General features: G+C 34.6%; 1 long non-coding RNA gene across 1 annotated transcript in view; it reads right to left on the reverse strand.

The window, feature by feature from the left end:
- Positions 1-205: 205 nt before the first annotated feature.
- The window catches only part of LOC115285447, a 57802-nt gene continuing 42041 nt past the window's right edge, over positions 206-15966 (reverse strand). The window contains exon 2 of the long non-coding RNA XR_003905530.1: positions 206-370. This is a non-coding gene — a long non-coding RNA (uncharacterized LOC115285447). The remainder of the gene's footprint in view (positions 371-15966) is intronic.

A 15966-nucleotide genomic window follows, 5' to 3' on the forward strand; every position in this document is an offset into this window, starting at 1 on the left:
TATGCATATTTTCAGGTTTTCTTCCAATATCCAATGTTGAAAGTCATATAATGTCTATCTAATGATCCCTAAGAATAAACAGATTTTCTGACAGGATTTGCAACTGACTTTTGCAGGAATTACACAAGATAGAAACCTCTTGAAATCTCTTTTTTTTTTAGTATGTTTTATAGACATTTGCAATAAAATAAAAGAGGTAGCATTCTGTTGGAGAAAACACATCAACATCAAGGTCTTTATTCATGACACTGTTTGTTCATTTGTTTTTTCTAATACAGTGACTTGCTCGGTAAACATTTGGTTCTACTGTCCATCTTCAGACTTCCAGTGTATTTATTATGTAGATAGACATCCTTTAGGTTTCTGAACACTGCATAAGGAAAATATGAAATTTTTATCATTATAATACTTCCTGCACTTTGGCTTCTTAACAGAATTTGGTTAGTAAGCTATTATAGGCATCTACCACTAGTTCACTTCCCACAAAGCTGAAAGACAGCTTTTCAAGCTAGATCCAGAATTGTTTTATTATATCTGAAATAACCTCAAATTGCCAGTTAAATGAATTGTTATGTCAGAAAAGATAAATGATTGAGAAATGTATAAGTAAATGTGTTAATCTAACATAAACTATAATTAAGGACTAAATCCCAAGTAATGGGCTACATAGTCTGTCTTTCTTGTCAGTTACTTTCTCTGTGATGCCACAGAACAGGGCTTGCTTCTTTTCCAGTGTTGTGATTGTCTATTTGCCTGCCAGCCTCATCAGATAGACTGGTCTCTCTAGTTCTAGAGCTTTGTCTTGTTCTTTGTAGGTGTCCCAGTGCCTACATAATGAATGACTAAATAAAGATGTGAACATGTGAGTAAATAAGATAACATCAGTAAGAAAATTTGAACTCTAACTTGGTATAGATAAGTAGTCAAGTATACAATAATGTATTTGTAGTGATACTTTTTTGCAAAAAGATTACATAAGTAGTAAAACATGTGTATGTTATTTAATCCTAAATTGTGTGGTGCGAAAGGAGCTAAAATTTATTGAATGCCTTGTTAGGTTTCTTAGATAGAAAGTATATAGATCTAATTAGTCAACTTAAAAGCGGGGAGAAGAGAATGGGGAAAGGGAGTTTGTTAACTATAAGGATACTATAAATCACTAATTTATTAATTAGACTTTGAATTTTAACCATAGAGAATATCCAGCTTGTGCATTCAGCTAACCTGGATGTCAGCTTCTTGCCATATTTGCTTTGGACTTCTTTTGAAAAGTAATTTCTAATATTTCATGTAACAGGATCAGAAGGCAGCCTGCACTCTCTTTTTGCTTTCTTTCAAATAATTTGAGACCTGAATTTGTGCTTCCCTCTCTTTAAAGTGTCTTGAAGTAGAAATAGACCAATTCTAAAGATTAGCCTAGAGCTAATTACCTCTATTTAGTAAACTCCATAATTCTTATAAAGAAGGATAATGCAACTTTCCTGCACCCATTATGTAAAATGTTCTCAAGGCATATAATCTGCCATTAAAGGGTTACATTAGAGAAATTGTTGGTGGGAAGGACACTGTGTGGGAGTCAGTAGGTAGATGCTGGAAAACTTCCATTGCCAAATTTTTGATCCCTATATTTCTTCGTGGAATAATGAATAGTAACTGTTAAAATTTCTTGAACATAATCCAAGAATAATTTTATTTATAAACAGATTATTTTTAATGGAGTGATGCAATGTAACAAATATATATTAATGGACTATGGTGCTAGACCAATTAATTTCAAATGTTGCCTTTGCTACCGATGTAGTCTTTGATTATGAGTAAAATAGTCTATCTATAAATAAGGAATGCTATACTTAATTCATAAATTTGTGATGAGACTTATTTGAGAAAAAATATATAAGATGCCTACCACAGTGGGTAGTTCAGAGTATACTTGAGTGGTATACTTGTACGTACCCACAGGTGTCTGGAGATGTTAACCCCCTAGCCCAAATCATGTTGCTAATATGTTAAGCTTTTAACCCATGTCAGATAATAAAGTCTTCTGCCTCTGTAGGCTATTTTTTTAAACTGTTTTTCACAGGCTTCTCTGAACTATGAATTTGAAAAATAATAAGCTTGAGAATGGTATTTAGGCCAGTTCTCCTTCTGTGCAACAGGCCATTTTATATTATCACAGGTTATATAAGAATGATAACTTTTATCTTTAAAAAATAATAAGGGAGGGGCCCCTGAGTTGTTTAGTAGGTTTAGCATCTGACTTCAGCTCAGATCATGATCTCATGGTTCCTGAGGTCAAGCCCTACACTGGGCTCTCTGCTGTTAGCACAGAGCCCACTTCAGATCCTCTGACCCCCTTCTCTTCCCCTGTTCACTCTTTCTCTCTGTCTCAAAAATAAATAAACATTAAAAAATAATTAAAATAATGAGGGAAATTTTTCAGCAGTTTATATGTTCTAGGAGGGTTTTGTTGTTGTTGTTGGTATTTTCCAGTACTTGAGTTTAATTTTTCAGGTTCTTAAATTGTTATTATTGACCAAGTAAGAAGGAAATTATCAAATGCAATTGTGTCTTCTTAGAAGGAACACTATGAAATGTTCCTTTAAAGAAATGAGTGTAATTGTAAACTCTCAGATGACTTAATTCTTTGTTTCCGTTATTTCCATTTGATAGGAGAGGACTGGGTAAGTTTTTATTTCCTATTGTTAGAGGTTTTTTTCAGTATATCCTGGATTCCTTCCAGGATATGTGGCTGGAGTTTGGGATAGAAAAAGGGTAGAGAAGTGTTCCAAATTCCCAGATTATAAACACCACTAGGAACAGAAGCAAAACAAAGAGGAAAGGAAACATCTGTATTACATTTTACTTAATTCAATGTTTCTATATTGAAATAAAATAATAAATAACTTGCAGTTTTCATTCCAGGTTGTAATTCTGAATAGATATAGAATTATACTTCTCTTAATCAGAGTTCTGATGTATATAGTTAAATAGGTATTTTTTCTTATCATTTAATATTTAAAAAATTGGCAGCTAATAAATTTGAAGAATCAAAGGATTCAGTTACCATATCAACAATGAGAAAAAAGATAATTCAGCCCACATATTATTATGAGATAGCAATTGCTTCTATATGCAGTGTAACTTGGCCCAACTTATCTCATTTGTTGAAGCAATAGTTAGCTTAATTTACTGTAGGTTAGATAAAAGACCGAGATGGTAAAAATACAAAGAATGGAATTGTAATCTATTATCAAAGGGCTTCTAAAAACATTATATTTGGCAATCAAGGACTTTTTATTTCATCTTTAACATTTATACTATCCATATAATTATAAATAGATACATTTCAACAAAATAATAAAAAGATTAAAGGATAAAAACCTTAAAAATAATTCTTTTTGAACTAATAATTCTCAATAAATGATTTCCAGTTGGTGTCACTGGCACGTAATAAAGCCACAGACCTTTTAATGTATCGGTGTTACTGACAATCTGGTAAACAGTCTCAAAGATTGCAAATTCCTCACTAATCTTAATATTTTGTTGATAAAACTTACTGTCGTTATTATTATTACTATATTTATTCCTTTCTAATTCCATGCATTTATATAACACTTTCTTCTTGCTGCATAGAATATATAAAACTTCTGTAGTCTATGTCTGAACATGATTATTCATCTTACAGAAATGTGGATTTTATCAGTTTCTTAAGTGCTTGAAAGATCATTAAGTAGAAAGCAAGCTTGCTGTATGGGACCATGAGAATAGCTGTTTTTTAGGGACATCATTTTGCTTTCCAGGCTATCCCCTACCCCTTATTTTAGTAAAGAATTTATTAAAGAATACTTGTGATTTACCCCTGTGAGCATGAGCACAGGGGTATGGGTAGTCTGAACATGGCATATGCTGACTTCTCTCTGAAATTTCACATCTACCCTAAGATTGAAAATAATGTTTGAATTATTATATAAGTAATAGTTTATAGTGGGCACATGAATAAAAATTTTAATGAAATACATACACATGTAAAATTATTTAGATGCTAAATAGGATTTGTATGAAATCTTGTCCTAGACTTTGGAAGATAGGTATTTCTTTCCTCTGTACTTCACAATTTATTAATCTAAACTTTTAAGAATCCCAGATGAAGCATAGTTAATAACCTTGTTCACTTTTGCATAACCTTCTAAAAGGAGTACGCATCCTTACCCCCTTTCCACCCTGTGCTACACTGGAGAGATGGGCTCTATTAATTATATAAAGGGGACTAATGAAAATGAATTAATTAATCATGAAAATGTTTTTGCCAGAAAAGGTAAGTCACATAAATCAAGTCATCTCTATAGTTCTTTTGAATTTTGTCAAGTTTAGATATTGCAATATCTATCTTTCTCAATTTATTCTAATATTGAAATATAATTTAATTAAAATGAAAAAACTATTAAAATATGTTTTCTCTTAAGGCTGAGTAAATGACTGAATTTCAATATTGTCCTATTTGAGCTCTTACTATTTAATTTATTTATTCCTACAAAATAATGAAGAAACCAAATGTCTTTTTAGTTTGGGAGCTTTACTTAACATTTTACTTAACAAAAATCTTGAAGATTTTTGCCTCCATTCTTTATGTTGACAAATAAATTTCAACTGATTTTAAACAGATTGCAAACAAAATTTAGAGCACTCCCATAATAATAATAATAATAATAATAATAATAATGCCATTGTAGCAGAGTTAGGGTAATTTACAAAGTAGTTCTTCAAAGGTGCAAACATCTCCAAAATCTAACTGATAGGTTAGCAGAGAGAAAACATATTCTAGCATTAAGAATTTTTATCTCGACATTTTATATAACAAGTACATTGTATACATAAAATATTTTTAAATATTGACATTTGGGGGGCACCTGGGTAGCTTAGGTGATTGAGCATCTGACTCTTGATTTTGTTTCAGGTCATGATCTCACACTTTGTGCGATCTAGCCCCATAACAGGCACTGTGCTGACAGTGTAGAGCCTACTAGGAATTCTCTCTCTGTCCCTCCCCTCTTTGTGAACACATGTACTCTCTTTTTTTCTTAAGATAAATAAGTATTAAAAATTGTTTGATGTTTACTTCTTTAATATTATAACTTACTTAGATGCAATTTTTATTACTTGTGCACAATAAAGAATAACACATTTCTACTCCACAGTTTACTAAGCAATGTCTTTACTAAGATGATGTGCTATAGCAAAATTTGTATATGTGTTCCATTGCACCAACAATTTGTTTTGAACTTTGAACTTTCCAGTTAAATTTATATTAACAATTCCAATAATTTCAGATATTTCATGTTTACCAGATGCTTCATGTTCCAAGGGCTTACTAACTAATTCCATGAATTGGATGAAAACTTAAATACTCATTAGAATTAATTCAGCTGATTTTCTATACAAAAATTATAATGGTAACAATATATTCTCCATACACTTGTGTTTCAATGAAACCAACCAATTAACATCTATCACCTCACTTGCAATTGTGAACAAATAAATAGGCAGGATTATTTCAGAAGAATTAAGTGAAAAGTCATGTTGCTTGTAGAGATATATATGAATTTAACTTCTACAATTGTACTTATTAAGTCATCATATTTGAACATACTGTTAAATAACTGACTGGAAGAAGCCCACCTGCTTTATGGAGGATAATCTGCTTTACTCAAATTCTACTGATTGAAACACTTATCTCATCCAAAAAGTATCTTTAGAGCAGCATTCAGACCAATGTTTGATAAAATATCCAGGCACCAAGGCCTAACCAATTTGATACATAAAATTAAGCATCAAAAGGCTGCTTAATGAAGTAGGACTGCTACAACAAATATAAAATGTATTTTCTTTTCTTTTTTTTCTTAAAGGAACTAAGTCAGTCTCTTTTTTTTTTAATGCTAGTACATATAAGGCTGTTTATTTTTTATTTATTTAAGTAATTTATTGTCAAATTGGTTTCCATACAACACCCAGTGCTCTTCCCCACAAGTGCCCTCCTCCATCACCACCACCTCTTTTCCCCCCTCCTCCTTCAACCCTCAGTTCGTTTTCAGTATTCAATAGTCTCTCAAGGTTTGCATCCCTCTCTCTCCCCAACTCTCTTTCCCTCCCCCTGGTCCTCCATTAGGTTTCTCCTGTTCTCCTGTTAAGACCTATGAGTGCAAACATATGGTATCTGTCCTTCTCTACCTGACTTAATTTCGCTTAACATGACACCCTCGAGGTCCATCCAATTTGCTACAAATGGCCATATTTCATTCTTTCTCATTGTCATGTAGTACTCCATTGTATATATATACCACATCTTCTTGATCCATTCATCAGATGATGGACATTTAGGCTCTTTCCATGTTTTGACTATTGTTGACAGTGCTGCTATGAGGAGCCAAGCTGGTGGAGAGGAAGGGAGCTCTGTGAACTTCGTCTGCCCCATCTATCGAACTGAGAAGGACATTACTCTCATCTGCAAGAGTGGAAGAAAAAAATATGGACTCCAGAAAGAAGACAACCTCAAAGATACCTGGGTGAGTGAGTGCGAACTGGGGAGATTGGAAAACGGGCCAGCCCGAGACGGGCAGGGGAGGTGGGAGCCCCAGCCCAACAGGGGGCAAGCGTGTGGAGTCTGAGACACAAAGGGAAGAGACAGAGTGACTGAACACACTCATAGTACTGTCTCTGGGGAAGAGATAAAGAACGTTTAACTGCGCTCAGAGAGAGAAACTCTCATTCCATGTATAACTGCTGGGCAGCTTGAATAAAATGTATTTTCATAGAGCACAATATATTTATTTTTTCATATGACTGCCTCCTTCAACCAGGAAAGTGGTCTTGAGGAAATGAAAGGCATGGGTCTTTTCTATTGTTTTGAGCAAGCATTGACAAAGTAGATCTTGAGGGCCAAATCTCATCAGCCACTTCTTTTGTAAATAAAGTTTTATAGGAAGACAGCCATACCCATTAATTTAAGCATTGTCTACCGCTGTTTTCATGCTACAAAGGCAGATTCCTGTAGTTGTCACAGAGATTGTACTACCCAAAGCCTAAAATATCTATTTTTTTTATTTACAGAGACTGTTTGACAACATATTGTCTAGGGTCAGAAGTTCTGTGTTTTATCAACTACTTAGAATTTAAAAACTCAAAACAGATAAGGTCCAATAAGGAGAAATAAAGCTAGATGATTTGAAAATTTTTTTCATCATGCATTTACTCTGTCAAACAGTAAGAAATTACTTCAGTTGGTGCCAGTGCTGTACCCTCAGTAATTCTGAAGTAATTATAACGTGTGCTTGAATACAATAGGCATGAGAATGTCTTATTACCTTTAGAAATTACAGCCGAGGTTTTTCAGGGGACTACTTTTGTATTTGAGATGTTACTGGTCATTGCAAGAGCTTTAGTAAATATTAAAAAAGCCAGTTACAGCTCTCAAGACTTGTAAAATATATCCTTGGAACAAACTACTGAATTATGCAAACTACGTGGGTTTTAAAGTGTGACCAGATAGGCTGTTAGGAAATTAACTCTCGACTAGTTTTCCAGTTGGAGGCAACTTACGATTTTTAATCGCCAACTCACCACATCCCACTGTATTTCACATAGAGAATAATGCATTCAATAATTTTGGCTTCAAAGGCTAATGTGGTCATGAAAATTCAGTGTTTGTAGCCACTCAAACTAATTGGTCCATTGAAAATATAGTGAAGAAGCCATAAAGGAATTTCATAGATTTTTCAAAGTGCTGGAGCAATAAATGATCCCTCACGGTTCCTCTTTGAAACATTATTTTCTGTGCTTCACAGCTCTTACTAACAGAATGAGAAATATTCGGGATGTATTTATGCATCGAAGGAATATGGACATTCCTGGCCAAAGCACAGATGGTGAGAATTAAAGTTCATTCCCAGGGACAAGATTCAATGTATGAATACAGAGAAGCTAATAAATGATTGAAAAAGGAGAAGTTCATTGTAGAGTGTGAAATCTTCCTAAGAAATTATTATAATGTGAAACTATTATAATACTACTAGGTGATTGTCCAAATGCATTTTTACAGATTTCTTTAAGGACAGATTACATTTCTTTTTAAGGTATACAATTGTTAGGGTGGTATTTTTACCATTTGGAAAGTAATAGACAAAATGCTCATGCCAATGTGGATCAGAAAAACATGGAATTACTTACATTAAAATAAAAGGTGTGTTATAGCTGGTATTTTAGCTAAACTTGTGGTTGAAGACAAATATTAGCACCCTCCATTAAATCAATCCCACTCAATTAGAAACATCTAGCCTGTGTTTGGATCATTAGCATTTTGGGGGCCATACTTAGGTTAAGGCATGATTTTTAAAAATTTTGTCTATTTTATCATTATTGCCAAAAGAAATTTGCTAATTCTTATATGAAATAACATATTTTTAAAGAGTCTTTATAAATATATGTTACTTGCCAAATTGGTATTGGGGCATTTGTTTTACAAAAACATAATAATACTTGTAGTAGAGTTCTAGGGTGGTCTCCAGGAATAAGGCCATTGAATAAGTCTCTCTCATTTAATGTGATCAAACCTCCAAATATTTAGGATACCACTCCCATAATTAAATTGTTATATAACACAAGCAAAAAATAGATAGTTTTAGAGAATGGAGGAAAGTTAATTTTAAAAATAGCACAATTTTCTGAATCCGGAAGAAAAAATAGATAAAATAGCATGGAATCCATAACTCATTTTTTATCAAATTATTTAACTTAGGTATAATTTACAAGACAAATTGTTGTGACTGCCTTTTAGTGAAAAAAATGAAGATAAATTTTGAAAATATATCATCACAATTTTTGCTATATTTTTAGTAAAAGTTTAAAAAGAATATCTTGGGGGCACCTGGGTGTTCCAGTCAGTTAAGCATCCAATTCATGATTTTGGCTCATGTCATAATCTCATGGTTTGTGAGTTCAAGCTCCACATCAGCCTCTGCTCTGACAGTGCAGAGCTTGCTTAGAATTTTCTCTCCCTCTCTCTCTACCTCCCACCTCCCCCTTCTCAAAAATAAATTAGATACATAAACAAATAAATAATAAAAAGATAATCCTAAACTAGCTTAAATAGCTCTAGAGTTTTTCCTTCTGTTATCAATATGCTCTGTTAGATTTGTTTCACCCATATATGACGATAAAATAAAATGTAGAAACTATCTATAGATTATCTGTGGCTGTGTGGTTGTCATCACTATAACCTAAATTAACAACTAAGGGAATGCCTGGGTGACTCAGTCAGCTAAACATTTGACTCTTGATTTTGGCTTAAGTCATGATCTCATGGTTCATGAGTTCAAGCCTCACATTGGGCTCTGTGTTGACAGCATAGAAACTGCTTGGGGTTATCTCTCTCTTTATCTGCCCTTCCCCTGTGTGTGCACAAAATAAATAAATAAACATTAACAAAAAATAACAACTAAGAAGTAAACTTACCACTTACAGCTTTAAATATCCACTGCATACTGTTCATTCAAAGGTGCAGATATGCCTTTACTATGGATAATTTCTTTCCACTCAGGGCCTTTGTTTATATTGCAGGAGCTCAAATAATTGCAAGTATAATAACATTTTCTGTATTGCCTATATTTTAATGCACCTTTTTATACATTTTTATATTTATTAAACTATAATTTTAATGGTAAAAATTTTGTTTTATAATTTGAGTATATACTTTTTCAAATTTCATGTTCTAGCTCTTCATTTGGCGTGTGTGTGTGTGTGTGTGTGTGTGTGTGTGTGTGTGTTTTACAGAAGAATCAATCCATGACAGATTGGTTGAGAAACTCTTGTCCTTTTTTCATAGATTGTTTGCAAATCAATATCCTAGACTTTAAGGGCACAATTGTTTTTAAGTTATACGTAGGTTATTTCTTTAAAAGTCATATCCAGATATAACCCTGTAATCCACAGCTAACTCAATGAGTGAAATAGGATTGAGGTGTTAATAGGGGCCATTTATAGATTTAGTTGTGAAAAGCAGGTAAGAATAGAATTACAGTTATGTTTGACATTAATTACAAATAAGTCCAAAGAAAAATAATTAAAGAGTAATGGAAAGCTAAAACGTTTTCTTAAAATTTGCTCAAAAGTTACTTTGAATAAAATGTAAAAGGGTATCTAAAACACTGATCTGCACAGGAAGTTGTGTTGAGTTCCCTCTTAAGAGGCCATGTAGAGCATTTGCAAAAGAGATTCACAGCTATGACTAAATACCAAAACAGTCATAACAGTATAAATCCAGAATATTCAATTACCTTTACTGGGCCTATACTGGAGAAAGCAATGAAAATATCAGTAAATTTGAAGATCACTAAAACACTGGCCCTTTGGGGACAAAAGTTGTTGCAAAATTTTTGGTGATTCTTACTACTATGAGGCCCACATACTCCTTGCAGAATGGACAACAAAAGCAAGAAAAGAAGCAGTGATTCAGTTGCTAGACATTAATGATAAGTATTTCTTTGAATGCCCTGAAAATGTAAGTCTTTATTGTTAGTCACATTAACAGACAAAACAGGCAGTCTTGGAGGACACACAAAATTTACCAAGCAGGAGTCATGATGACAACCCAATAAGACAGAGGTCAGAGATTAGAACTATAGTTTGCACTCTATGATAAGGATTAATAGTTGATGTGAACTTTAGAAGTGAAAAAAATCTGTGGTTAGAAACTTGACCTCAGATTTTGCAATATGGGCCTGCAGCAATTGCTCTAGGAGTTTTCTTCTGCTCTCACTTTGACAGTCAATTCATGGCTCAATGAAGGGCAGTCCGGCCTGTCCAGTTCACAAGTGCTTTCTCTGCACGTGACGCCAAGGGGGGGTGAAAACCAGGAGTCACAGTCTGGAATATGCCGAATATCAAATCAATATAAAAATTGCCAAAAATGACCCAGTCAAAAGAAATAGATGGCTAAAAATAGTCAAAAGAATGGATTATAATTAGATGTAGGCAGTAAGAAAATGTGGAGAAATCATAATATGAATAAGAAAATAGCAATACCAGCAATAAGATGTAGCATAAATTAGTTATACATACTAGATGGTGTTCTAGAAACTTGGAGAATATTCATTTAATCCTTTCCACACAATTCTGGAATGGGCTTTGTTAGTAACAGTGTTTTTTTTTAACAGATACAGAGACTGAGGATAAAAACTTGTCCATATTCAAGTAGAAAGAAGTTGGCTTAGAGATATATTTATGGTAGTTATGCCTGAGAAGGTATGTAAGGCTCATTTAAAAGATAAACAATGAAGCAGGTAGAGCAGCTATTTGAATTTAGTTTGTAAAAATGTTTGAACAGCATGCTAAGTAGTATGGATTTTATTCTATTTCTCTGCTCGGTGTTTCCATAACTCCTTTAATAAAAAAGAAAAAGTGGCCTAATGATTAGCGTTTTTAAAAGTATATTATCTACCTTAAGGGTTCGTGTTTACTACATTGTTGAACATGCTCATGCAGAGTCTGGAAGACTGTCAAGGATTGCTTTATGGATGATTTCTATATTAAGTGAGATATTCTTTTTTTAAAATATGTTTTAACATTTATTTGAGAGACAGAGAGAGACAGATCATGAGCAGGGGAGGGGCAGAGAGAGAGGGAGACGCAGAATTGGAACTAGGCTCCAGGCCAAGCTGTCAACACAAAGCCCAATGCAGGAGTTGAACCTACCAACCGTGAGATCATGACAGGCTGAAGTTGGATGCCCAACTGACTGAGCCACACAGGCTCCCCACAGTGAGATATTCTTAAGTGTACCTTCCAAGAGAAAGATTTTAAGATTCATCCTTATCCAAAGAACTTACTGTCTTTCAAACAAATAAATACTGCTCTAATTAAATACATGACTGATTATGAATTAAAAAAAAATCCCACCCTCTGCTGTAATATGGTATGTGGCGTTTTACTAAAAATTTAGAATAAAAATCATCTGCTGATATACCCTCTAACCTTCAATGTATTTTCACTTTGCTTAAAGGAACTTTTACTTAATAATTTAACTGAACTTTGATTTAACTGTGAAGGAGATGGGAGAGATAAACTATATTATGCTTTTTCATTTTCTAACCCAGCCAGCCATTCATTACTGATTGTTAAAAAATCATGTCTAAGTTGAAAACTTCTTATCTTTAGTTGTCAATGTGCTTTGGCATCCATTTTCAAGAAATTCAAGTTCACTGAGATAGTAACCAGAATCGATGAAACAAATTTAGTTTTGTATGTTGGATAATAAGCAGACTTATTCAGGAGGAGATAGTTGGACATTGGGTTTAGTTTTGAGTTTGCTAGGCCTGAAGCATGAACAATGAGTTTTATTTAGTAGGAAATTGTAAACAGTTTCAGGGAGCATTAGAAAGGTTTTAGGAGGGAATTTTAGATTTGCATCTGTATATAGAGGATAATTGGGAGAATAGAAGTGAGCTCTCCTAGAAAAAAAGGTGCAGGATGAGTTAGGACCCTGGAAGGGAATATTAGCTTAGGGCATAATGGGAAAGGAATTAGCATAGGGTCCTTTCTCTGCTGGAGAGACAGAGATATGTCTTAATCCTGGGAGTTACAATATAAAGAAATTTGTCTCATGTCTGGTCATAGACTTATGGCATTTGAAGTTAAGCAGGGCAGGTTAAGTCCTGGTTTGACCCTTCCAATATACTCCTTTTTAGACCACTTACTCTGACATCAGTCCACTGCCCTTGGCTGAGCAATCAATCAGCTTTCAGTAGTGGCCTCCCTACCTTACCACTTTTCGCACACACAATTTGCTTTCCACACAGGAGCTAACAGAATATTGTTAAACATAACTCAGATTTTACTATTTGTCTTCCTTAAATACTCTAGAAGCTTCCCATCTCACTCTTAATAAAGCCTGAAGTTCTTGTCGTATAAAAACAACATGATCTGCCCTCCCCTTCCCTCTACAGCTTAATGACCTAGACTTCTACTACTTTTTTTTTAAATTTTTAAATGTTTGTTTATTTTTGAGAGAGAGCACAAGTGGGATAGGGGCACAGAGAGAGGGAGACACAGAATCTGAAGCAGGCTCCAGACTCCAGGTTCCAAGCTGTCAGCACAGAGCATGATGTGGGCTCTAATTCAGGAACTACAAGATTATGACCTGAGCCAAACGCAAGAGTTTCTTAACTAACTGAGCCACCTCGGTGCCCCATCTCTTTTTTCTTTTTTTTTAAATTTTAATCTCTCACACTGTACTAGTTACACTGCCCTCCTTTGCTGTACCTCACGCAACAAACATACATCTGCCTCAGTGACTACAACTTCTGCTTTCTGCCATTAACATTCTTTCACAGGTGTCTGCATTACTCTTTCCTTATTTCTATTAGGTTTCACCTTAAATCTTACATAATAAATAGCAACTCCATCCATTTATCACTCTCTGAGACAGTTATCTGCTTAGTTTATTTCTACTCAGAAATAGGGATACTGTTGCACAAGATGGTAAAGAAGTGTGGTCTAAAACACAGCTAGTTAGAGCCTGAGACAGGGCTACAATCCAAACAATCTAGCTCCAGGTTTTAAACATGTCACCAGTGCAGTAGTCTGATGGCTAGACGCATGGATCATGTGCGGGTGGATGTATGGCACTTCCAAAATAGCTGCATAGTATTATATACCCTCTGTAAGTCCGTTTTACAGTTCCTTTGTCAGTAAAATGGGAATACATATAAAATCATCTAATTCGTGATATTGTTGTAAATGTCGGTTAGTAAAATTATGATTAATTAACATATTATTAATATTAGTACATCAATTTACCACTCAGAGACTTGATTTTTCATCCTGAATAGGTCATGTCAGGGCACATTTTTCTGTTCCATCAACAAAATGGTTTTAAGAGCATGGTCTCTGGATTCAGAATAGCAGGGTTAAAATCTAGGTTCCACCGTGATGTGGGATAGAGTTCATTTACTGCTGACCTAGAAAGTTCTAGCCTTACCTCTGGGGATGTTCACATATCTGACTTTGACTATTGACTAATATAAGGGCAGTGGGATTTATGATGTGTTATTTAAAGTCTAAAATTCCCTTGGTGGCACACAATGCTGGTTTGTTTACTGATAGGTTTCACCTGACCTAAGCAGTTAATCTGCCTGGTATGACCAGCTGATCAGAAGGGCATAAAAAGATGCCACGGAAACTTGTGCCGTGAGCTATTCTGGAACAAGAATTCAGAACATAGATCTTGGTGCTTTAATTCAGAGACAAAGCCTGTCCAGGTGTGCATAAGGAACCCGGTGAGATTTTGCCCGGGCTCTTATATTCTCAATGCTTGCCTACATACCTTTTTTTCTCATTCTGTACTTTTAAATAAAAGCCTTGCTGTGACAATGCTTTGTAGAGTTCAACAAGTCCTTTCAAATATACAAATTTATGAAATTTTTGCAAGCAATAATTACCATAGTGTTGAGCAAGTTAAATTGTTTCTCTGGGCCTTAGTTTCTCCTCTAAAATCAAAGAAACCAACAGTATCGCATATGTAGAAATTATCAAGATTTATTTTAATTATGTATGTTAATTGCCCAGAAAAGTATGTGATGCACAGTGAAGGATAAATTAGTATTTGTTATTTTTATACATTTGAATATTGAAAAGTAGATCTCACACAATAGTTTGAATATGTGCTAGGAATAAAGATTATTCAAGGTCAAACTTGCAGTCTAACCTTGGCACTTCTAAAAGTACATTTGAATGTCATCATCTGATTGGATATTTTTGTTAAAGCTTAAAAATGTGGTGAAGCATCACATATGCATGACTAAAATTCCAAATTTATCTCTAACAGTATATCATATCTCCTAGGAAAAATGGATGTCTGGAAAAAATCCAATTGTGAAAATGTCAGTTGATGAATGATTTTCCTTGGAAGGTATTTCTTCTTTTACATTCAGTAAAATTTAGGAATTGTAAAATAACAAGCTGTTGAACTACCTCGTAAAATTTCATTTACTTCAAATCCTGCCCAGTCACTAACCAACTATAACTTATGAGAATGCAGTACCTCTCTGAAGCTGTTTCCTTGTTTGTGAAAATAATAGTAATAATAATAGTAATTTAAAAAAAGGAAATAATAGTGTTATTTTCATAATTTATTCTGAGAATTGAATGAGGTAGTGTATGTAACATCTCATACTCTGTTTTTCATTTAAGACTCGTGGTCAGAGAATTCTAGAACAATATAATTAAAATGTGATATTTTCTTAAAGTTATCCATTTATTTTAAGAAAAGATATAGTACACATTCTATACTACTATTTCAATTGTTCCCTATGCTTATTATAGACCAGATAGTCTGGTAGCTCATGGAAATATAATATTGAAAAAATAGACTCACAGTCCCATTTAAGAGAGTGTTAAATCAATAACTTAAAGTGTGATAATTATTAGGATAGAAAAATGCCATGCAGGCCAAGATGGCGGAGAGGAAGGGAGCTCTGTAAACTCCGTCCGCACCATTTATTGAACTGAGAAGGATATTACGCTCATCTGCGCGAGCGGAAGGAGAAAATACGAACTCCAGAAGGAATAGAACCTCAAGGATATCTGAGTGAGTGGGGGCGAATGGGGGAGATCCGAGGACGGGCCAGCCCAGGATGGGCAGGGGAGGTAAGATCCCCAGCCCAACGTGGTGCAAGTGCGAGGCGCCCAAGAGACAAAGGGAAGACACAGAGTCGGACACGCTCATAGAACTGTCTCTGGGGAAGAGGTATAGAACGAACGCTTGGCTGCCCTTGGAGACAGAAACCCACTCCATAGATAACTGCTGGGCATCGGGGCGCAAGAGAAGGAACAGCCTCCAGCCCTAAGCCATCTCGGTGGGGAATCAGAGGCATCTGTGGCTGTGAGAAGCGGCTGCTCTGGGGAGGCGCGCTCCCTGGC

Source organism: Suricata suricatta, chromosome 1 (genome assembly GCF_006229205.1).
Source record: "Suricata suricatta isolate VVHF042 chromosome 1, meerkat_22Aug2017_6uvM2_HiC, whole genome shotgun sequence".
In the NCBI taxonomy this organism is placed as follows: domain Eukaryota; kingdom Metazoa; phylum Chordata; class Mammalia; order Carnivora; family Herpestidae; genus Suricata; species Suricata suricatta.